Genomic DNA, 25,441 nt, shown 5'->3' with positions numbered 1-25,441 from the left:
TCCCATCAGTGAAGAAATCTGGAATTAGGGGATACAGTTAGAGAATAAAAACTCAAAAATGCACTTCAAACTGAGTTGCAGAGTAATTTCATCCCCCAGATAGTAATAAATGACTTGAATTTTATCTCTGGAAGAATTATGGAAGCTAGATCATTGAAAGTATTTGAAGAGGAGGTAGATAGACTTTTGAGATATTGAAAAGTTGAGGGTTATGATCTGCTATGAAAGAGGAGTTGATTGCCTGGAGCAAATTAGCCATGATTTTATTGAATGAAGGGGCAGATTTGAAGGACTGAATGTCGTCCTCCTCTTAATGTTTTGAATGTTCTTATTTCGTGTATTCTCAAGATTTTACCTTTTTTTTTAAAAAGTGTTTTGGTTTTGTTTCTCATTAAATAAAATATAAAAAAAACTGTAGCTGCTGGAAAATCTGAAACAATAACAAATTGCTGGAAAACTCAGTAGGTCCAGCAGCATCTTTTTGGAAGAGAAATAGGGCTAACGTTTCAAGTTTTTCTTCAGAACCTGTTTTTTTTTACTAAAATCATCCTGACTCTGTGTGATCAGACTTTGATTTTTGGAGTACTTGTTAGCTGTTTAAGAATAAATGTCAACATTATCCCATTGACTGTCTGGCTAGCTTACCGTCGTTCTCCTGGTTTCTGTCTCCCCACCCCCACCCTCTTCTTGAACAGAGGTATTATGTTTGCTTACTACCAATCTGTTGGACTGATCTAGGAATCAAGAGAACATTTACCGAGATTACATTGCATTGTATTACTTAAATGAGATGGCTTTCAACTATCCTTCATTATTCCCATCCTCTATGCTTCACTGCTTTTGTTGAATAAATGTGACTGCACTCGTATCCAGTTTCAAAACCTTGTCTAGTTGTGACACTGTAGGCCTCTTATTGCTTTGTTTATCCCTTACTATTCACATCAAGACCAGAAACAAAGCACTTCCTGACAGAATTTTTTTCATCAAAGTCAAAAGTCACACCACACTAGGTTATAGTCCAACAGGTTTGTTTGAAATCACAAGCTTTCAGAGTGTAGCCCCTTTGTCAGGTGCAGTGAGAGAGCAGAACATGAGAGTTCTGAGGAAGAGTCACTGGACCCAAAACGTTAACTCTGTTTTCTCCTTCACAGATGTTGCCAGACCTGCTGAGCTTTTCCGGCAACTTTGTTTTTGACACAGACAGAGTTTATAATCAGAGAGATCAAAAGATCATAAAACTGATGAATGGAGTGTCAGATAATAACATTCGGCAGATGACCAAGGTGAGTCTAGTGTCAACAGCTGGATGACCTATAATCCAATTAAGTGAAACAGAGATAATTACAAAAAAAAATTGAGGTGGTGCTAGAGACAAACGAAATGACTGGAATAACACGATAGATATGAGTCACATGCCGAGGGTCTAACCAAAGTAATAAATAATTCAAATCTGTACAAACTAAGGTAGAGAGTTCATAACAATTTATCAAGGTGATGCTCACAACAGGACTGGAAGGAAGATTTTACAGATACAGAACTGTGTGGAGGGGCCACACATAATGTGACATGAATCCCAAGATCATGATTGAGGCCATCTTCACAGGTACAGAACTTGGCTGTTAGTCTCCGCTTGGCGATTCTGCTGTGCATCTCGAAGTCTGCATGGTCTCACCAATATACCATGCCTCCGGACATCCTTGCCTGCAGTGTATGTGAGAGCCAACACTGAGTATCTGCTGTGTGTGTGGTGGGTGGTGTTCCCATGTGTGACGGAGAATCCATGTCGATGATCTGACATGTCTTGCAGAGATAGCCACATCAGGGTTGTGTGGTGTTGTGGTTGATGTTGGCCTGAAGCCTGGGTAGTTTGCTGTGAACAATGGCCTGTTTGAGGTATGGCGGTTGTTTGAAGGCAAGATGCACATTGTCATGTACTTCTCATGTAGGAAAATTCTGCTGCCTTCTGAAGGCAAACAAAACCAACATTCCTGGAAGTCCCATTGTATCAGGCAATGGGACAGTGTGGGAGAACTCTCTGGCTATGTCGAGGGCAGCTTGAAAACCACTGTACAAGGAACCCCCCATTTCTGTCGTGACATTACAGATTTGTTACAGAAATATAGCACCCATCCCGGAGTGTTCCTTGTCACAATGGATGTTTCAGCACCATCATCCTCTACAATGATAGCATCACTGCAACAGGCTCTGTAGTCAATACCAATAACTGCCAATTTCCAGACACAATCCTACAACTCATCTGCTTCATCCTCAGCTGCAGTGTCTTCACCTTTTGAGGATCAGTTCTTCATCCAAACGCACAGAACAGCCATGGGGACCAAATTTGTAGCCCAATACACCAATGTTTTCATGCACAAGTTCGAGCAAGATGTCTTTGCTGTGCAGGAATTCCAACTAACGCTATACACCAAATACATTGGCAACACTTTCTTTCTTTGGACTCCTGGTGAGGAATCACTGAAACAACTACGTAGTGATATCAACAAGTTTTTCATCTCGCCATCATACTTGTCATTGACTACTATTCAGAATCAGTATCACTTTTTTGGACCTGCATTTCTCCATCAAGGATGGACACTTCCATTCTACTACAATCACATGGATAACCTCACAATGTTGGTCTTCTCTCGCTTCCACCCTATAACTTATTAAAGAAGCCATCCCCTACCGACAAGCCCTGCGCCTCCTCAGAGGGTGGATACAGCATATGACCAATAGAGTATCCTTTGTTTTCCAGAATTTCTGGAGCGGAGAAACCACACAGATGATGAGAACCTTGCCAAGATCTTCCTTACACCACCATTTAGTGCCTTCAAACAACTGCCTCAAACAGACCATTGTTTGCAGCAAACTACCCAGCCTTCGGGACAACGTCGACCACAACACCATGCAACCCTGTCATGGCAACTTCTGAAGGCATGTCAGATCATTGAAACCGATTTACCATCACACGTGGGAACACCACCCACCACGTACATGGCAGGTACTCCTGTGACTATGCCAATGTTGTCTACCTCAGACATTGCAGTAAAGGATGCTGTGAGACACGGTATATTGGTGAGACCTTGCAGACGCTGCGACAACGGATGAATGGACACCACACAACAATCACCAGACAGGGATGTTCCCTCCCAGTTGGGGAATGCTTTAGTGGTCAAGGGCATTCAGCCACTGAGCTTTGAGGTAAGCGTTATCCAAGGCAGACTTTGAAATGCACGACAACACTGAATCATTGAACAGAGACTGATAGCCAAGTTTCATACCCATGAAGGTGGCTCAATTGTGATCTTGTTTTCATGTCATGCTATATGTGAACCCACCACACTGTACTGCATCTGTGCAATCTTCCTTACTGTCCTGTTTTTTGAGAACTTCACCTTGATAAATTGTCATGATCTTGCTACCTTAATTAGTTTGTATAGTTTTGAGTTACTTTATTACTTTGGTTAGATCCATGGCATGCAATTTTTAGACCTGTTGTGTTATTCCAGTCATTTGGTTTGTCCCCAGCACCACCTTTTATTTTTAACTTTTTGATTGTAGCTGTCTCTCTGTTTCACTTAATTCAATTAGGTCATCCCTTCACTGGTTATTCGGCTATTCCCTGTCTAACACTCCTGGTCACCTGCAGAGACTTATCATCTGACACTCCACTCATGCAAGTTGTATGATCTTTTGATCTCTCTGCCTACAAGCTTTGTGTGCTCTGCTGTCTCACTGCGCCTGAAGAAGGAGCAGCACACTCTGAAAGCTTGTGATTTTAAACTATAACCTGGTATCGTGTAACTTCTGACTTTGCCCACCCCAGTCCAACACCAGCATCTCCACATCATTTTTTTTTTCAGTATTTGGACAATTGAATAGTTGCTATTATTTATATTTAGGCAATACAAATTAAAATTCAATTTAGTCTGACACCTTAAATGCTCTGTGATCACTTGACTGAGTCTAGCTCTGATATGCAAGGTCAAAGTGTTGTATGAACTTTTGTAGACCCCCTACTATTGCCTGCACTACAGTATCCAAATTCTAGTCTTACTCTAGCCGCACATTTATGCCAAATAAGTATGTGGTTTAATCAATAGTTATTCTTGAATATCACTGGTCACTTTCCATATATATACCAGAGCAGCAACTGGCTGCCTTGGGTCAGTTGTTAGTGTGATATTAGAGATAACAAAGTGTGAAGCTGGATGAACACAGCAGGCCAAGCAGCATCCCGGGAGCACAAAAGCTGATGTTTCGGGCCTAGAACCCTCATCAGAGAGCCTGTGCTCCTGGGATGCTGCTGGGCCTGCTGTGTTCATCCAGCTTCACACTTTGTTATCTTGGATTTTCCAGCATCTGCAGTTCCCACTATCTGTTAGTGTGATATTGTCTGAGTACTTACCCACATGTTAGCCCTTGTAACTTGTACTATCAAAATTGATTCTTGTTGTGACCAATGTCTTGAAGTTTATAAACAGCCTTATGACTCCAGCTAGTATTACCACAGAATAGAAACTTGCTTGATAGATCATAATTTCTTTATTTTGATTTTGGATTTTAATTTTAATGTGGTTGTTTTTCACAGAAATATAAGTACGCAGTGCTGCAGAGTTGATTTAGCAATAAAACAAAAGCTTCTTGGACGAACAAAATAAACGAAGCCAAGCTATGTAAATATGATACAGTTTGAAAATTCACAAAACACAATCTCATCTCTTGCATCACTTTTTTTTTATAACTTAGTTTCTTTTCTTGTCCAACATATAAATTTAACTGCTTTTTCTCAAATCTTGTCCTGTGAACTTTTTAATTTTTTTTTTATTTTCCTGGTCTAGACACACAGTTGAGAGCTTGGACTGTCATTGACTGTAGAGTTATAATCAAGCACTCCTGGTCTAGAAAATTTTTAAACTGCAGTCTTTCACTGAGAGAACTTGTTTCATTACCTAGAATTTCTTTTAACAATCTCCTTTTCTAGGAGCGACCATACTTGCGTTAGGTTCCAACCCAAAAGCTTTTGAACTAAATTACAAACAGATCTTAGATATCCAGTGGCAGCGCTTATGCTATATTTGGCAGGGGGTGGGGTTGAAGTGTAGGGTGCTAGGGGAGAAAAGATGTTGATCATTCAGACTGGGAAATCAGAACATGAGTGGCCGAACAATGGTGTGTCTAATCGCCGGTCTCCGCTGAGGTGTATCCTTGTTTCTGTCATAGCTGATGGTTAATGTTTTTTCTCTGTACACCTTCACAATATAAACAAACCTGCATTAACATGTCAGGAAGTACTGCAGTCACCTGCATTTTGACATATACTGTGTTAAATCATGGTTCTGGAAAGACTGGCCTAATTTATTTTAAAACCACGTAAAATGAAATGAGCCAACAATGTGAGATGCCATTAGTTTAGACTTCAAACACTTTTTAAAAAAAAAAAATTTGTGAAACATGTATCACACCGACATCTCTCATCGTGACCACCCTAACTATTTTCAATGCCTATAAGATCTCAAACTTTAGATTATGTGTGTGCCAGGGTTCCATGTACACTGAAGCATTGACTACATTACGTGACTGTAACACAATACATGGCTGGCTGACTGACAAATTGCACTAACTTTGTTGCACTGTAATTCCTGAAGGTGAGACAAGAACTGGAATCTCTCAAGTTGTGATGTCATCTAAATGCTTTCTGGGAGCCATGCAATATAACAACAGGTGGTATCTGTATTTATCCTGTCCGCTCATTTGGATTATTGCCAGGCTGTTTTGTTCATCTTTTTCCTTTTCTCCAGCCTTGTGGCAGTTTTTGCCAGGTTCATAAAAGTTTAAATTTTCAACTGCAATAGAAACAACTTTTCAGCACTTGTCATCGAAGGCCTTCTTGCTCAGAAACAAAACTTGGGAAAAGTTGCCTCAAATACTTCAAAATAGACAATACAATCAGTACTTTGATTTCCAAGCATCAGTTGTCTTTGCTGGTTTTTCTGTCTGGGAGGTAAAGAGCCTCAATTCCTATATTCTCTGGCCTACACAGAAAATTTTGAAAATTTTTGATATTTTTCTCCAGTAATCAAACATCCGTCAATTTTACATATCTAGCATCTAGTTTTCCCTTGTTCAACCATCTTTTCATTTATCTCTGCTTGAAGGATTGTCAAGAGCTGTCTGTGATTGAATATATAAATTCAAAAGACCACCACAAAAAAAACTAAAAAGTTAGCCCATAAATTATTCAGACAATGATTTATCAGGTCTAAAAACTGCTAAAACAGAGGAAAGTGCAAAGCAATGCATGGATCTCAAGTTTTACAACATTTAAAAATCTCTTTTTCTTGTTTTATTACTTGCAATTATTGCATTTTATTCCTGGTTGTCATTGATTATATAGTACTTCCACAGGGCTGAATTGAAACCTGCAGGACTGGTGATGCATTTCTCTTTTGCACGTTATGAAAAGGAGTTGAATTCTTATAAGCCTCAGTAAAATTTCTTATCCTGGGATAGACCGTGAGCTTTAGGACCTAGAGCTGGAAAGGTAAATGGGGCGTTTTGTTGACATTTATGTGACTAATCTTCATGTAATAAATATGTTTCTTTTGTCATGTATCTTTTGTGTTTGTCATGTAATTATTTGCATAGAGCTAAATGCAGTTTAACAATCATTTAAACATTTTAAGTTATTGACTCAAGTTTGTTATTTTAAAAGCTCAAAGCTCTTTCATTGGTGGCACTTGCTAACTTAATTGATAGCCAATCCTGTCCATCAGTAAATCAATTTCTTTTTGTTTTGAACTAGTTTGTACTGTTAGTAGAATATTTTCACGAATCTAGTACCCTAGCTGCCTTTTTACCCATACTTCTGGATGGCTTCCAACACCTGACCTCTTCCCACTGCCTAACTCCTACCCTCGGCACTGTTCACATGTACTCAGCACCCCAAGACCCCTGGGCACTGCTCATCCTCACTGCCACGCCTGCAATGCCCACCCTCCCTGCCCATCCCCGTGACATGTTCAAGACACCAGTGGAGGTATGGATTCAATGGAATTGCACATTGCTAGTAACTCCTGTGACTGACTGTATTGCTGGCTCCATGCCAGAGTTGGGAGGGCAATTAGCAGACAGAAAAGGTTGTTACATGCTTTAAACACATAAGCCACACCTTTGCCATTGACAAGAAGATCTTGGTCATTGAATCTAGCCTTTGCACACAATCCCTGAACATTTACATTTTTAATGTTTTCAGATACAGCTATAAACTCGTCTGGATTGATGGGAGTCTAGCAGAATTGGCATTTATCTCCCAGTGGTGAATACTTACAATTTGTGAAGCTTTACTAGGCTAAGAAAATAAACTAACAGTCATGCTACAACTGCCAAGCAATGACTATTTCACAATTACATGAGACAATTTAACTACTGCCCCTTGACATTCAATGGTGTTACCATCACTAAAACCCCACTATCAACATCTTGGGGGTTACCATTGGCTAGAAAACTCAAGTGGATTTTCCACATCTTGTGGTTATAAGAGCATGTGAGAGCCAAGGAATGCTGCAGCAAGTAACTCCCCAAAGTCTGTTCACCATCTACAAATGCACAAGTGAGGATTGTGATGGAGCACTCCACTCTTGTCTGAATGAGTGCACTCCTAACAACACTCAAGCCTGATACCATCCAGGACAAAGCAGCTTTCTTGACCGGCACCCAACTGACAGGCATCCACTTCGTCCACCTCCAATGCTCAGTAGCAGCGGTGTGCACTGACTACAAGATTTGCTGCAGAAATTCACCAAAGATCTTTGGACAGCACCTTCCAAACCCATGACCACTTCCATCCAGAAGGACAAGAGAGCATGGGAACACCAACACTTGCAAGTGTCCCTCAAAGCAACTCACCATCCTGACTTGGAAATATGTCATCGTTCCTTCTGTGGCACAGGGTCAAAATCCTGGAGTTCCCCTTTTTTTTGTGAATGGGTCATTGTGGGTCAAGCTACAGCACATGGATTACAGCAGTTCAAGAAGGCAGCTCGCCACCACTTTGTCATGGGTGATTAGATACAGGCAACAATCGCTGGCCCAGTCAGCGATGCCCATGTCCTATGAGTGAATATAAAAACAAATGTAAAAAATAATATTAGAATTTGCCATCAATTTGCCTTTCCCTGACTGGGCTGGGAGTAATCAGTGGGCGGGTAACAGTAACCTGACTGTGTGCAGCCCCAATCATGCTCCTAGAGGGAGCCAGCAGGAGGAAGTGGCATGCAGCATGTGTAATAGAACAGCACAGAACAGGCCCCCCAGCCCACGACGCCGTGCTGACCACCGACCCCCATGCACGCACCCCCAAATCCCCGCGACCACATGCATGTCCAGCAGCCTCCCAAATGACCCCAATGACCCTGCCTCCACGCTCTCTCAACTCTCCGCGTAAAGAACCCGCCTCTGACATCCCCTCCGCACTCTCCTCCAACCAGCTCAAAACCATGACCCCTCATGCCAGCCACCCCCTCCAATGAAAAGAGACTGAGCTCAGTCAACCTCTCTTCATAAGATAAGCCCTCCAGTCCAGGCAGTATCCCGGTAAATCCCCTCTGAACCCCCCCCCCCCCCCCCCCCCAAAAGCACCCACATCCCTCCCACAATAGGGCAAAGTTTCTGAGATATGCATGTAATTATGAACATATGAGTTAGGAGCAGGAGTAGGGCATTCAGCCCTAATTCTACAACAGATAAGTTCATGGCAGATCTTAATGTGGCCACTATTTTCCCTTCTGCCCCTATACCATTTGACTACCTCATCAATCAAGCGTTTATCTAACTAAGCCTTAAAAATATCCAGTGACCATTGCTTTCTGGGAAGGAAATTATTGGACCAAAGACTGAGAGAAACACTTTTCCTCATGTCACTCATAAATTGTGGAACTCTGTTTCTGAAATTGTTGAGACACATAAAATAGTCAGAGGGTTAGATAGGGTGGATAGGGAGAACCTTTTTCCTAGGATGGTGATGGCGAGCACGAGGGGGCATAGCTTTAAATTGAGGGGTGAAAGATATAGGACAGATGTCAGAGGTAGTTTCTTTACTCGGAGTAGTAAGGGAATGGAACGCTTTGCCTGCAACGGTAGTAGATTCGCCAACTTTAAGTACGTTGGACAAGCATATGGACGTAGATGGAATAGTGTAGGTTAGATGGGCTTGAGATCGGTATGACAGGTCAGCACAACGTTGAGGGCCAAAGGGCCTGTACTGTGCTGTAATGTTCTGTGTTCTATGAAAGTTGTTTTCTAATTTGTGGCCTCTCCTATAAGAGGAAACATTCTTTCAGTAGCCATTCTGTAAAATTCCCTTAATATTACAGATGTTTGTGCGATATAACCAGTTATCCATCTGCTTCCATCAGGGCAGGGAGGCAGATTCCTTGCTACAAAGTGGAATTAAACATTTGTAGTGAGGATGGAGTTTAGCCTCAGGAGGAGCAAGTTGTGTATTCATATTTTGTTCTGAGTTCTTCTTTCGGACAGCAACAGAGCGATGTTCCTATTAATGTAGGATGATCAGATTTTCAGAAGTTCAGTCCTTAGACAGTTCTTGGGAAGGTGGAGCTCGGTGATAGTGCACATGGTAGGAGTCTTCAGCAGGGATGGTTGAAAGTAAGAGGCCATTGACCGTGCCCAGAATAAATTCATCGAGAGATGACAAGGCTGCAGACCATGGGAAGCATTGATTGGAAATTTCCCTCCTCTGGTGTGGTGTGAGCAATGGCAAGGAAGGGGGTAAATATGATGAGACTGGGGGAGAAAACAATATCGTTTCTCGATGTTGAGAATTTTTCTAATCCAAGCCTTAAATGGCAATTTTAGAGTCTCACTATTGAGGTGGTGGCTACCTTTTTTTTAAAATTTGCATCAGTTTGCAGCTCCAACTCACCTTTTTTTAATGTGGCATTTCCAATTCTCCACTCCACAGTGCTGTTTCACAGGGATGGCGCAGCACAGCAATGTGAATCTGGGAGTGAGCAGTGGCTGGAGCTACCAGACAAATACCTGAGGAGTGGGGTCAGCCAGGGTGGTGGGTGTGGAGCTGAATCCAGAGGCAGAGCTGTAGAGGTGATGTCATGACTAGAAAAATTGACCTAGTTACACTGTTTTGGAGACTGTTGCAGGAGAATGTCGTTTTCCTTGGAGGCCAACAGTAGCCAGATCAGTGGCACTTCACTTGGCACAGTTGCAGTGTAGGAAGGGCCAAAGTGTTGGAAAACAGTAGACTGACAGGGGACTGTATAGTCAGGAATACAAATAGGCATTTCTGTGAATGTGAGCAATACTTCAGGTTGGTGTCTTGCCTCCTAGTGCCAGGGTCAAGAATGTTCTATCTCTGAGTGAGAAGAGGTTTTGGTCCATATTGTTACTAATGATGTAGAATCATAGAATTCCCCACAACGTGGAAACAGGCTATTCAGCCCAACAAGTCTGCACTGACTCTCTTGAAGAATATCCTACCTCAATTAGCTAGCTTCCTCCCGCCCCCGCCTGCACCCCTATAACTCTGCGCTTCCCATAGACTTATCCACCTAACCTATACACCCCTGGACACTGGGCAATTTAGCGTGGCCAATCCACCTAACCTGCACATCTTTGGACTGAGAGGAAAATAGAACACCTGGAGTAGACCCATGTAGATGCAGTGAGAACTGTGCAAAGTCCATAGACTGTTGCCTGAGGTTGAAATTGAACCTGGGTCCCTGGCATTGTGAGGCAGCAGTGCTAACCACTTAGCCACCATGTCGCAGAAAGAGAGATGAGGTGCTGTAAAGGGAGTTTAGGGAGCTAGGTAGGAAGTTGGAAAGCAGGCCTCTGTAGGATTGTAATCTCAGGCTTACCCTCTATGCCATGTGGTAGTGAGGCCAGACATATGAAGATAATACAGTTGAATGTGGGCTAAAGAGGTGGTGTAGGAAGGAGGGATTCAGGTGTCTGGATCATTGAGATCTCTTCCAGGGCAGGTAGGATCTGTGAAAGAGGACAATTCTACCTAAACTGGAGAGGCACCAATATCCTGGCATGGAGGTTTGCTGGTGCTACTTGGGAGATTTTAAACCAGCGTGACATAGGAGTGTGGGATTATAGCAGTAGATCAGCATCTGAAGTGTTTGAAGAGAGGGGCTAAATGAAATAAGTCAAGTAGGAAGAACAGACAGGACCATGTTAATAGTGACAGTGGGACTAGTGGTCTGAAATATATTTATTTTAAGAAAGGAGCATAAGAGTTAAGGCTGTTGAGTGCAGAGCCTGGATTAGTATGGGACTACTATGTAGTAGCCATTACTGAAACTTAGAGCCGCCAGTCCTGCCCTTCTCTCAACTATGTTCCCAGGTTTGGATATTTTGGGCATGATGGAGAAGGATGTTGCATTGCTGATCAAGGAGAATGCCACAGCATGACAAAGAGGCAACATCTTGGAGGGCTCATCCAGCTAGCGAACGTGGGTAGAGTTTAGCAATAAGAATGGTGCCATCACTATGATGGAGGTTATATTATCGGCCTCCTGTTGTCATTAGGGTTAGGGTTAGCAGGAGTTAGAGGAACACATAAACAGATCGTGCAAAGATGTAAAAACAACAGCGTTATGGTAGAGAGTGATTTTAATTTCCTCAATATTCCCTTAATGCCTGGGGCTTACATAGCACAAAGTGACTTATGCATTCAGGAGGGAATTATTGAAACAAAATGCAGATCAGCCCAATTAGGGAAGGGACTGTAATAAATCTTGTATTGGGAAATGAGCTTGGCCAGGTAATCATTGTTTTGGTGGGTGAGCATTATGGGACAATGATCATAACTCACAGAATTATGGATAGGATAAGACAGGTCCTCAGGTGAAAGTGCTAAATAGGGGGAAGATTAATTACAACAGTATTAGGCAGGAATTTGAAAATTCGTTGGGGGCAGTTCTTTTAAAGGTAAATCCAACATCTGATATGTGAGTCTTTTAAAAGCCAGTTGACCAGAATTCAAGACCAGTATGTTCCTCAGAGGATGAAATATAAGGATGGCAAAATTTGGGAACCTTGGCTATTATAAGTTTAGTTAACAAGCAAAGGGAACCGTATGTAAGATTTACAAAACAGAAGTCAAACAAGGCTCTTGAGGAGTATAAAAGAAACAGAAAAGAACTTGAAGAAAGGCTAGAAGGGAACATTAAATGTCTTTGGCAAGTAAGATTAAGGAGAATCCCAAGTTAATTTATATTAAGAGCAAGAAGGTAACGAGGGAAAGGGAAGGCCCACTCAAGCTCAAAAGAGGCAAAGTATGTGAAGCGCCAGAGGAAGTTGGGTGAGGTCTTTTTTTTTAACATCACATCGATATTCACAAAAGAGAAGGATGATGGTAAGTTTAGGGTTATATTGATATTTTAGGCCGGTAAGTCCCAAGGGCCTGTCGGGATCTATCCTGTGATTCTGAGGAGGCAAAGGAGGAGATAACTCAGGCCTTACCACAGATCTTGTATCCTTCTGGGCTACAGCAGAGGCCCCTGAAGATGGGAGAATAGCCAATGTTGATCCTTTGTTCAGGTAGACTGGGTAGTTAAGAAGGCTTTTAGCATGTTGCCTTCGTTGCTTGACTCCTGAGTATAGGAGTTGGGATGTCATTTGAGTTTGTACAGGATGTTGGTGAGGCCTCTTCTGGAGTACGGTGTTCAGGTCTGGCTACCTGCTATAGGAAGGATATTATTAAACCGGAGAGGGTTCAGAAATGATTTACCACTTTGTTTCTGGAAATAGAGGGTTTCAGATGTAACAAAGACAGGAAAGGTTGGGATTCCTTTCACTGGAGGGCAAGAGGTTGATAAGTGACCTTTATTGACATTTATAAAATCATGAGACACATAGATAAGGTGTATGACAAGGTGCTTTTCCCTTGGGTATGGGAGTTTTAAGGTGAGAAGAGAAAGATTTTAAAAGTTCATGAGGGGTAACTCTTTTTACATAGTGTGGTTCATGTATAGATTGAACTATCAGAGAAAGTGAATGCAGGCACAGTAACAATGTTTAAAAGACATATGAATAAATTTGTGAATAGTAAAGGTTTGGAATAGTGTGGACCTAGGTTAGTTTGGGAACATGGCCAGCATGAACTAGTTGGACCGAAGGGTCTGTTTCCATGCTGTATGACTGTAAAGCATTTAGGAAACTATAGGTTAATGAGCCTTAACATCAGTGGAAGGGAAGTTACTGGAGAAGATTCTTAGGGTCACGATTTCAGTTACATTTGGAGAAGAATTGATTTAAATAGGGATAATCAGTGAAGCTTTATGCAGGGGCAGTCTAATTTCTAAAAATTTATTGAGTTTTTTTTAAAGGAAATGACGAAGATGATTGAGAGTAAGGTAGTGGATGTTGTCTGCTTGAATTTTACTAAATCATTTTGCAAGGTTCCTCAGTAGGCTGGTCCAGAAGATCAAATTGCATGGAATCCATGATGAATTGGGAAGTTAGATATAAAATTGGCTTGGCCATAGAACACAGAAGATAGTTGTGCAGGGGTGTTTTTCTGACGAGGTCTGTAACCTGTGGAGGTCTGCAAGGATCAGTGCTTAGATCTCTATTTTGTTAGACAGAGAAATGACTTGGATGAAAATGCCGATGGTCTGATAAGTTCGCAGATGACACACAAATTGGTGGAAACATCAGTCATATGAAGATGTCAAAAGACGCAGGCAGGATATAAATCAACTAGAAAGTTGGGCAGAAAAATGGCAGATGGTTTAATCCAGACAAGTATGAGCTGATGCATTTTGGGAGGTCCAATACCAGAGGAAAGTATACAGTAAATGGCAGGACCCTGAGGGATTTTGGGGTCCAAGACCATAGCTTCCTGAAAGTGGTAATACATTTGGATAAGGTGATGAAGAAGGCTGTATGGCATACTTGCCTTTGTGGGTCAGGGCATTGAGGATAAAAGTTGACAAGTCATGTAGCAACTGTATAAGACTTTGGCCAACCATATTTGGAGTACCATGTCCAGTTCTTGTCGCCACACTCATGGAAGGAAATGGAGGCTTTGGAGGGGGTGAAGAAATTTATCAAGATGTTGCTTGGATTGGAGTATATTAGCTATAAGGAGAGATTAGACAAACTCGGATTGTTTTTGCTTGAGCTTTGGAGGCTGAGGGGGTGACCTGACAGAAGTATACGAAATTCTGAGGGACATGGAAAGTACAGACAGTCAGAGTCTCTCTTTCTGAGGTGGAAATGTCAAATACTGGGGACGTAGGTTTAAAGCAAGAGGGGAAAGTTTTTATACAAAGGGTGCCTGAAATGCACTGCCAGGGCAGGTGGTAAAAGCTGATACAATAGTAAAGTTTAAGAGGCATTTAGACAGACACAGAGCAATATGGACCATGAGCAAACAGATGGGATTAATTTAAAATAGGATCATAGTTGGGACAGACATGGTGGGCTGAATGGCCTGCTCCTGTACTGTTCTATGTAAGTTCCTGACATAAATCAAACTTACAGCTCAGATAATGTTTGTCTTAGCTATCATACAATAGCTTCTCACCAACATAGTTGCATGCAGCATGGTCATCATTATCCTTAAGCCATTGCCCATGGAAATCTGCATTAAAATACCAGCCATAACCACACCATTATGCCTGCACTTGGACACTTCAGCCCTTCAACCCTGTAAAGTTCAGGGACGTGCTTCTGTCAATTTACTTTGTGCAGAGGGTCATATGTTCATATCATGCATTTACTTAAGATGTGTTTTGTAGTTCTGAGCTTGCTTGCTTCACATTTTATCACTGCGTGTTTACTTCATGAATACCAGCCTCTATCTACTCTGCATTGCTTTCTTGGCACATTCTCAGTCACTGACTTATGGACTACCAGGCTCTCTGTGGCTCATTAACAGATATCAGCTTTTCTAGATATTGCTTTCTTGGTATGCAGACTCTTTTTAGTTACAGGCTGCCAGCTTCTGTGACTTGCATTGCTTTTTAAGACAGCAAGAAAGAAGCAGGCAGTGTGTCTTAGAGGGGAGCACTGAAACTGGGCACTGAAACAAGGGGCTGGACATGTCACTATGTAGCACATACTATGTCAATGTCACATCTGCAGCATTTGACAGCAGTTTGGGCAGCAGGCCCTGCGTATGCTTGAAACAAATGGCCAAGAGTGAAAGTAAAAGGGGAGCAGTCTGTAATATGCTGTATGGACTCTGGCCAGTCAGGGAACGCCACCACAGTCAGCCAAAGGGCTTATCCTAAGGAGGTCGACCATTCAGTTAGGCACTTGGTTCTTCCAAAGTTTGGGAATCCGTGTCCTTGGAGTCCAGGGATTGGGTCCCTGTCAATCCTATGGGTCAAGATGTTTTGACATCAGTGTGACAAAGAGACGGACTGAGTATGATAGACGTGAATGAATGAACAGTTAATAGTGTTGTGTGAGCAAGAGAAGATGGTGAGGATTTCCCAGTGATTGAGAAGGAAACAGGTCAGAAAAGTTTAGTAGTTTGCTCTCCTATCTTATCTTTGCACAGTTCACTGCATGTAATCTTGATTGTAGTAGTCTATGAGCCTTAGTGAGAGGTGTGTGTAGTGGCAGTGGTAGAGTTTGACTGAGTTGTGGCTCTGGGCGTGTGAAGTACCAGAGAGAAGATGGTGACATCTATCCTTGACCTCCTTTTTCTGAATTGCTGAATCTTCCAAACATTCAGGACGCAACATTGATTCAGGCTTCAGTTTGTGCCCAGAGCTGGTTATGTTTGGTGACAAGGCCTACTGTGGCAGTTGGCTAGAAAAAGGATGACCGCCCTCTCCAGTATCCCATCCCTCAAAACTTCCAAGCCCCTGTCCACAAAGAGCTTTCCCCTTAGTCACTTCTTGAATGTAGAGGCTCTAGCATCAGAGGGTGAGGGGTCATTCCTGGTTTGCAGCATCTGAAGTGGTGTGCACCTGGGCAATCAAGATGTCCCAAGGCATGAATGCAGAAAGATCACAGCTGTAGTGAATGCTTTCACCTCTCCAACATCCCCAAGAATGCTGCCAAGAATCTGTTTACATAATTGAGATGAAGAGCAGAAAATTGAAAGAGGAAAAATTGCTCTAAGGCATGAAAGATTGGCCACCACGAATCTCATTGATTTTTAAAAAAAAATTCAAGTGAAAATGGAAAAGTCTGCCCTAATGTGTTCAAATTAACCATAGTAGGAGTCTTAGTCAAAATTCTCATCCACTTTAAGATTTCACTGTTAAACATATGTAAACAGATGTTCTGTACACTTTTAATTTCCTTAGTGTTAATATTTGGACTTTAGCAAGTTCTGGGAGAATGTCAAATGGACTTCTCCTTGGGTTCCTTTGTAGGCAACTTACAGAAGTTAGATATGATTGGTATAATGTGCATTGTAACCCAAAATATATCCAATAACAGTCTATCTTTCACTTTGCAACAAATCTACCTTTTTGATAAGATTTGGGAACTTGTTGGCTAGATATTGGACTTCCAAAGCTTTTTGTCATGATTTAAAAGTTTATTTTACCTCATCACCATTTCACCAATAACAGTGGTAGTTGAGGCAACATTTAGGTTATTTTGGTACTTTAACATTTTGTATGCTTTTGTAATTTATGATACTCAACAGTCCATTTACGGAAAAATGGGAGTTATTTCTAGAACTTAATTGTATAGATCTCATGATTAATGGCAAAGTGCTGACACTCTCTATTTACCTTGAAGAAAGTGCTCACAACGATCTAGAGACCTCTATAACATTGAATTCTGGTTTCTTAACATCTGTTTGAATCTAATGCTAAGCCGAATGTTTCTCCGAGTATCCAACTACAATAATGTCGTCAATCAGGATAGGTGACTTTAATCACATACCCCCACCCTTGACCTTTCTCTGGTCCCTGAAAGCACGTTAGCAAACTATCTTAACTTACAGGACATAAAAGCAAAATGTATCATTTATATTTTATTAACTTAATTCAACTTTGTCTTCACCTAGTTTCCCTAAAAGATACAAGTTTATGCATGAATATGTTAGAGCTTCAGAAAATATATTTCATTAAGTTTGCTCACTTGGGTACTTGCATGTGCCTCGACCTGCAACACAGCCTATGCTCATTAGAATGTCGAAGAATGTGAGGCAATCTTGTTGAAACGTACAAGACTGCTGGGGGCTTGACTGGGTGAATGTGCAAAGATTGTTTCCCCTTGTGTGAAAATCCTAGAGCAAGAGGATAAAATTTCAGAATAAGGGATCACCCATTTTAAGACAGAAATAAGGAGGGATTTCTTCTCTAAAGGTAGTGAGGATGGAATTCTTTACAACAGTGACAGCATCAACATCCCTTTTTGAGTACATTTAAAGTTGAGAGACTGATTTGATTTTTTTAATATCAGTAAGGGAGATGCGGGCTACAGGGAAAAGGCAGGAAAGTGGAGTTGAGTATCATTCGATCATTCATGATGCCATTGTTTGGGAGAGCAGACTCTAGATTGAATGGCCTGCTTCTGTTCCTATATTTTATGGTCTTCTGATCTTACTGATCTGCATCCCCCCCACCATCCCCCACATCCCAGATGCCTCCCTAATCATGGAAAATCTAGAAGCAACATATCTGAGAATAATTTAGGTACAACTCCAGGAAACTTCTCTGTACCTGCCTAAGTCAATGAAGGCAAACTCCCAGGATGTCCTCATAACCATGAATCTTTACAATTGTGGGCTTTCCTAATTAGAAAGGCAATAGACGGGCGTTTGTGGCCACAATTGGCAATCCAGGGTGATGTGTTGCCTCCCAGGTGCTCGGGTCCTGAATGCCCTGGAGCCACTCAGACATGCTGGAGGGGGAGTGGCCACAGTACATGTTGGTACTAACAACATATGACCTCACCCTTTTTTAAAATATAAAAGCAGAATATAGAATTAGGAAGAAAGTTTAAAATGTAGGACTTCAAAGGTAGTTATCTCAGGATTACTACCAGTGCCTCGAGGCTATAAAAGATAATATGTGGCTGAAAAGATGGTGTGAGGGGTAGGTTTTCAGATTCATGGAACATTGGGACTGGTTCTGGGGGAAGTGGGATGTGTACAAACTATATGGGTTACGTCTGGGCAGGACTGGCACTGATGTCCTTGGGAGAGATACTTGGCAGAGTGGTTGAGGAGAGTTTAAACTAGTGCGGCAGGGGATGGGAACCCAGAGGAGTTGGGTAATAGATGCAGAAATTGAGGGAGTGGTAGAAACCAGGACAAACATTACCAAGAACAAGAACAGGCAGGGAAACGCTGCTCCAAAAAGCAGGGAAGGTGGTCTGAAATGCATTTGTTTCAATGCAAGAAGCATAATAGGCAAGGTAGATGAACTTCGAGCTTTGTTTATGATTGGAACCATGACGTTATTGTGATTACAGAAACTAGGCTGAAAGAGGGACAGGAATGGCAGCTAAATGTGCTAGGTTTTAGATATTTCAGGTGTGATAGAAAGGGAGGTAAAAAGGATGGGCGAGTTGCATTACTGTTAAAGGAGTATCTCCTAGCTGTACTGAGGGAGGATGCTTTGGAGAACGAGTGAATAAGAAGGAACTGGAAGGTCAATATCATGCTTGCAGGTAAAGTGGAGTTGTTTCACATAGCAGCCTGCATTTTATTTCTCCAGTGCAGAAGAAATGGTGTTGACAGCAGTGGATGCAGTCACCTAGATTCACAGTAGCAGAATCAAACAGCTACTTCATCAGGTAATTTTGTTTGGGAGTGTGAAAAATGAGGATGGGGAATGTAAAGGGATAAATGTTGCATTAGAAGGTGCAGTTGGAAATGGATGAGATAATGGGGTTGTTTGAGGAGTGGATCAGAATTTCACGGATTCCAGGAGGGAAAAGGATGTATTTGGTGGTAGCATCACACTGGAGGTGATGGAAATAGAGGAAGGTGATCCTTTGTGAAGGCTGGTGAAATGGAAAGCGAGGACAAGGGGAAACCGTATTGTGGTTCGGGGATGGAGGGGAAGGAGCAAGGGCAAATGTGCAAGAAATGGGCTGGACACAGTTTTAAAATCCAGGGGAAACATATCTGGTTGAATCTTCAGTTGAGCAAAGAAGCAATCATATCAGAAGTGCAGTTGTGGAAGGTAAGGTTGACAGAATAGCTACTGAGAATGGGGGGAATGGAATAGAGTCCTTGGAGGAAACAGGCTGTGTGGAAGTGCTGATGAGATATCTGTGGGAGTCGGTGTGCTTGAAATGAACATTAGTTAGACAGCCTGTCCCCAGAAATGGAGATTGAAAAGTTCAGGAAAGGAAGTGAAGTGTCAGAAAGAGATCATGTAGAAGTGAGGAAGGGTAGAAATTGGAAGAACAATTAGTGAATTTTTCTGGTTCAGGATGAGAGAGGGAAGCTGCACTGAGTTAGTTATTGCTATAATAGAACAGGAGTTGACACCAGGGGTCTGAGTACGACTGGAACAAGGAACATTCTACACTCCCCATTAAGAGACAAAGGTAGGATTAGATTAGATTCCCCACAGTGTGGAAACAGACCCTTCGGCCCAACAAGTCCACTCCACCCCTTGAAGGGTCCCACTATAACCCACACACCCCTGAACACTATGGGCAATTTAGCATGACCGATCCACCTAGCCTGCACATCTTGGGACTGTGGGAGGAAACTGGAGGAAACACACACAGACACAGGGAGAATGTGCAAACTCCCATTGACAGTCGCCCGAGGTTGGAATCGAACCTGGGTCCCTGGTGCTGTGAGGCTGCAGTGCTAACCACTGAGCCACTGTGCCATCCATAACTAAGGCAATGTGGCTTATATGTACCTCTTCATTTAGAAGAAGTGGGACTAAGTAAAGGAGACATTGTTAATTGAGAGAACACATTTAGCCAGATGGAGGAGGGTGATAGTGGAAAGGAATTGTTCAAGAAGTGAGTCCTTGACCACTTGAGTGACCCTGCAGGGGGATGGAATTGTAGTGGGATTGGATGCCACTATCGAAAAGGAGGATTATCGGTCAGGAAACTTGAAATGCTTGATAAGATATTGACTGGGATAGAGTGGTCGAAGTTCATATCTTGATTTTATACTTTCTCCCTAAGTTCAGATAGGCTGGAGCAGGTTGTAATTTCTTGGAATTTCCAAGAGTTTTCTGAACTGACTGCAGTTAATTTTCATTTTCTTTTGCTTTCCCAAGTGATTGCTGAGAGAAGAGATTGTATTACACTTTAATAAAATGTGAGGCTGGATGAACACAGCAGGCCAAGCAGCATCTCAGGAGCACAAAAGCTGACGTTTCGGGCCTAGACCCTTCATCAGAGAGGGGGATGGGGGGAGGGAACTGGAATAAATAGGGAGAGAGGGGGAGGCGGACCGAAGATGGAGAGCAAAGAAGATAGGTGGAGAGGGTGTAGGTGGGGAGGTAGGGAGGGGATAGGTCAGTCCAGGGAAGACGGACAGGTCAAGGAGGTGGGATGAGGTTAGTAGGTAGCTGGGGGTGCGGCTGGGGGTGGGAGGAAGGGATGGGTGAGAGGAAGAACCGGTTAGGGAGGCAGAGACAGGTTGGACTGGTTTTGGGATGCAGTGGGTGGGGGGGAAGAGCTGGGCTGGTTGTGTGGTGCAGTGGGGGGAGGGGATGAACTGGGCTGGTTTAGGGATGCAGTGGGGGAAGGGGAGATTTTGAAACTGGTGAAGTCCACATTGATACCATATGGCTGCAGGGTTCCCAGGCGGAATATGAGTTGCTGTTCCTGCAACCTTCGGGTGGCATCATTGTGGCAGTGCAGGAGGCCCATGATGGACATGTCATCAAGAGAATGGGAGGGGGAGTGGAAATGGTTTGCGACTGGGAGGTGCAGTTGTTTGTTGCGAACTGAGCGGAGGTGTTCTGCAAAGCGGTCCCCAAGCCTCCGCTTGGTTTCCCCAATGTAGAGAAAGCCGCACCGGGTACAGTGGATGCAGTATACCACATTGGCAGATGTGCAGGTGAACCTCTGCTTAATGTGGAATGTCATCTTGGGGCCTGGGATGGGGGTGAGGGAGGAGGTGTGGGGACAAGTGTAGCATTTCCTGCGGTTGCAGGGGAAGGTGCCGGGTGTGGTGGGGTTGGAGGGCAGTGTGGAGCGAACAAGGGAGTCACGGAGAGAGTGGTCTCTCCGGAAAGCAGACAGGGGTGGGGATGGAAAAATGTCTTGGGTGGTGGGGTCGGATTGTAAATGGCGGAAGTGTCGGAGGATAATGCGTTGTATCCGGAGGTTGGTAGGGTGGTGTGTGAGAACGAGGGGGATCCTCTTGGGGCGGTTGTGGCGGGGGCGGGGTGTGAGGGATGTGTCGCGGGAAATGCGGGAGACGCGGTCAAGGGCGTTCTCAATCACCGTGGGGGGGAAGTTGCGGTCCTTAAAGAACTTGGACATCTGGGATGTGCGGGAGTGGAATGTCTTATCGTGGGAGCAGATGCGGCGGAGGCGGAGGAATTGGGAATAGGGGATGGAGTTTTTGCAGGAGGGTGGGTGGGAGGAGGTGTATTCTAGGTAGCTGTGGGAGTCGGTGGGCTTGAAATGGACATCAGTTACAAGCTGGTTGCCTGAGATGGAGACTGAGAGGTCCAGGAAGGTGAGGGATGTGCTGGAGATGGCCCAGGTGAACTGAAGGTTGGGGTGGAAGGTGTTGGTGAAGTGGATGAACTGTTCGAGCTCCTCTGGGGAGCAAGAGGCGGCGCCGATACAGTCATCAATGTACCGGAGGAAGAGGTGGGGTTTGGGGCCTGTGTAGGTGCGGAAGATGGACTGTTCCACGTAACCTACAAAGAGGCAGGCATAGCTGGGGCCCATGCGGGTGCCCATGGCCACCCCCTTAGTCTGTAGGAAGTGGGAGGAGTCAAAAGAGAAGTTGTTGAGTGTGAGGACGAGTTCCGCTAGGCGGATGAGAGTGTCGGTGGAGGGGGCCTGGTCGGGCCTGCGGGACAGGAAGAAGCGGAGGGCCTTGAGGCCATCTCCATGCGGAATGCAGGTGTACAGGGACTGGACGTCCATGGTGAATATGAGGTGTTGGGGGCCAGGGAATTGGAAGTCCTGGAGGAGGTGGAGGGCGTGGGTGGTGTCACGGACATAGGTGGGGAGTTCCTGGACCAAAGGGGAGTAAATGGAGTCCAGATAGGTGGAGATGAGTTCGGTGGGGCAGGAGCAGGCTGAGACGATGGGTCGACCAGGGCAGGCAGGTTTGTGGATTTTGGGAAGGAGATAGAAACGGGCTGTGCGGGGTTGGGGAACAATGAGGTTGGAGGCTGTGGGTGGGAGGTCCCCTGAGGTGATGAGGTCATGAATGGTGTTGGAGATGATGGTTTGGTGCTCGGGTGTGGGGTCATGATCGAGGAGGCGGTAGGAGGTGGTGTCGGAGAGTTGGCGTCTGGCCTCGGCGATGTAGAGGTCAGTACGCCATACTACCACTGCGCCACCCTTGTCTGCGGGTTTGATGGTGAGGTTGGGGTTGGAGCGGAGGGAGCGGAGGGCTGCCCGTTCTGCGGGGGAGAGGTTGGATCTCCCTATTTATTCCAGTTCCCTCCCCCCATCCCCCTCTCTGATGAAGGGTCTAGGCCCGAAACGTCAGCTTTTGTGCTCCTGAGATGCTGCTTGGCCTGCTGTGTTCATCCAGCCTCACATTTTATTATCTTGGAATCTCCAGCATCTGCAGTTCCCATTATCTCTGATTGTATTACACTTCGCTGTTTTGAATAGCTTGACCCGTTCTAAGCAGACTTAAGAAAATGTGTAAGTATGTCATTTAGTATGAGTCCAATGAGGAATTCTGTCTGCAGGATAAAATCAACAAAGAAAAGTGGAAAGGAAAGACATCAATAAACAGGGCTCAAAACTGAAGTAGAGACTGAGCTAAGTATAAATCTCAGTTGCATTAGCCTTCATTATTTCTTCACCACATTCCCTCTGATTGAAATGTAAGCTGGAGGATTGTAATTTGCTGAAAGACTCTTTAATTAAAGAAAGAAGGAAGAAAATTTTCCGAATGCAATACGTCAGACAGCCCTTTTTCTGTCAATGCCAAACTCTTTAATTTTATTTTACAAAACAATACAATCCAGAGAATATTTAGTTTTAACCTAAATAATTTACATTTTCTGTAGTTTTATTGAGGCATTGCCTTGTATGAAAGTACTATGTTAAAGACCAAATTATACGTCTTGGTGATAAGTGAGTAAGAGTAGACTATAACTACAGAGTGTCCTTGGTTTGAATTCTTGTCATGTGTATAAAAATTCCATTGAAATGTGGCACAGAACTAACAGATTGTGTGCAGTGTGTTTCAAAAGCAACCCAAGCATTATAAGCAGTAAAGATCTACATTTATGACATATACATGCACATTACCTTTCATATTAGAGACCTCTGTCCAACTGAAGCTGTAGCTTTGATTTGACAAGTTTCGTTTCTGTCTCCAGTTGTGATAAGTTAACTCAACATTACAGCAGTAATCGTCTTGATTGGCTATGACTGTAGGTAAATAATTTAATTTAGTTAAGATAGAGGTGTGAGATTTGGGGTGGAGAGCAATCTTCATCTTATGTTGATAACAAAGTGTGGAGCTGGATGAACACAGCAGGCCAAGCAGCATCTCAGGAGCACAAAAGCTGACGTTTCAGGCCTAGACCCTTCATCAGAGGGGGGATGGGGAGTGGATTCTGGAATAAATAGGGTGAGAGGGGGAGGCGGACCGAAGATGGAGAGAAAAGAAGATAGGTAGGGAGGGGATAGGTCAGTCCAGGGAAGATGGACAGGTCAAGGAGGCGGGATGAGGTGGGAGGTAGGAAATGGAGGTGCGCCTTGAGGTGGGAGGAAGGGATGGGTGAGAGGAAGAACAGGTTAGGGAAGCAGAGACCGGCTGGGCTGGTTTTGGGATGGAGTGGGGGGAGGGAAGAACTGGGCTGGTTTTGGGATGCAGGAGGGGAGGGGGAGATTTTGAAGCTTGTGAAGTCCACATTGATACCATTGGGCTGCAGGGTTCCCAAGCAGAATATGAGTTGCTGTTCCTGCAACCTTCGGGTGGCATCATTGTGGCACTGCAGGAGGCCCATGATTGGACATGTCGTCTGAGGAATGGGAGGGGGAGTTGAAATGGTTCACGACTGGGAGGTACAGTTGTTTATTGCGAACCGAGCAGAGGTGTTCTGCAAAGCGGTTCCCAAGCCTCCACTTGGTTTCCCCAATGTAGAGGAAGCCACTCCGGGTGCAATGGTTACAATATACCACATTGGCAGATGTGCAGGTGAACATCAGCTTGATATGGAAGGTTATCTTGGGGCCTGGGATGGGGGTGAGGGAGGAGGTGTGGGGGCAAGTGTAGCATTTCCTGCGGTTGCAGGGGAAGGTGCTGGGTGTGGTGGGGTTGGAGGGGAGTGTGGAGCGGACAAGGGAGTCACGGAGAGAGTGGTCTCTCCGGAAAGCAGACAAGGGTTGGGATGGAAAAGTGGCTTGGGTGGTGGGGTCGGATTGTAGATGGCGGAAGTGTCGGAGGATAATGCGTTGTATCCGGAGATTGGTGGGGTGGTATGTGAGAACGAGGGGGATCCTCTGGGGGCGGTTGTGGCGGGGGTGGGGTGTGAGGGATGTGTTGCGGGAAATGCGAGAGACACGGTCAAGGGCATTCTCGACCACTGCGGGGGGGAAGGTTGCGGTCCTGGTAGAACGAGGACATCTGGGATGTGCGGGAGTGGAATGCCTCATCCTGGGAGCAGATGCGGCGGAGGTGGAGGAATTGGGAATAGGGTATGGAATGTTTGTAGGAGGGTAGGTGGGAGGAGGTGTATTCTAGGTAGCTGTGGGAGTCGGTGGGCTTGAAATGGACATCAGTTTCTAGCTGGTTACCTGAGATGGAGACTGAGAGGTCCAGGAAGGTGAGGGATGTGTTGGAGATGGCGCAGGTGAACTTGAGGTTGGGGTGGGAGGTGTTGGTGAAGTGGATGAACTGTTCAAGCTCCTCTGGGGAGCAAGAGGCAGCGCTGATGCAGTCATCAATGTAACGGAGGAAGAGGTGGGCTTTGGGGCCTGTGTAGGTGCGGAAGATGGACTGTTCCACGTCAGCTACAAAGAGGCAGGCATAGCTTGGGCCCATGCGGGTACCCATGGCCACCCCTTTTGTCTGTAGGAAGTGGGAGGAATCGAAAGAGAAGTTGTTGAGGGTGAGGACGAGTTCGGCTGGCGGATGAGGGTGTCGGTGGAGGGAGTGGGTGGTGTCACGGATGTTGGTGCGGAGTTCCTGGACCAAAGGGGAGAAAATGGAGTCCAGATAGGTGGAGTTGAGTTCGGTGGGGCAGGAACAGGCTGAGACAACGGGTCGACCAGGGCAGGCGGGTTTGTGGATTTTGGGAAGGAGATAGAAACGGGCCGTGCGGGGTTGGGGAAC

The 25,441-nt window shown here is 44.3% G+C and overlaps 1 protein-coding gene across 19 annotated transcripts in view; it reads left to right on the top strand.

Annotated features, from left to right (window-relative positions):
• The window catches only part of LOC125453431 (phospholipid scramblase 1-like), a 146,504-nt gene that overhangs the window by 41,939 nt on the left and 79,124 nt on the right, over window positions 1-25,441 (top strand). For 3 of the 19 annotated variants that reach the window (XM_048533024.2, XM_048533025.2, XM_048533026.2), the window contains exon 3: window positions 6,409-6,544. The exons of the other annotated variants lie outside the window; for them this stretch is intronic. The gene's annotated coding sequence lies outside the window, so the exon portion shown is untranslated. The remainder of the gene's footprint in view (window positions 1-6,408; window positions 6,545-25,441) is intronic. 19 annotated transcript variants of the gene reach the window in all.

This window comes from Stegostoma tigrinum, chromosome 6, assembly GCF_030684315.1.
Source record: "Stegostoma tigrinum isolate sSteTig4 chromosome 6, sSteTig4.hap1, whole genome shotgun sequence".
In the NCBI taxonomy this organism is placed as follows: domain Eukaryota; kingdom Metazoa; phylum Chordata; class Chondrichthyes; order Orectolobiformes; family Stegostomatidae; genus Stegostoma; species Stegostoma tigrinum.
Note: the sequence above shows the minus strand (reverse complement) of the source record. Positions and strands in the feature narration are given on the sequence as shown.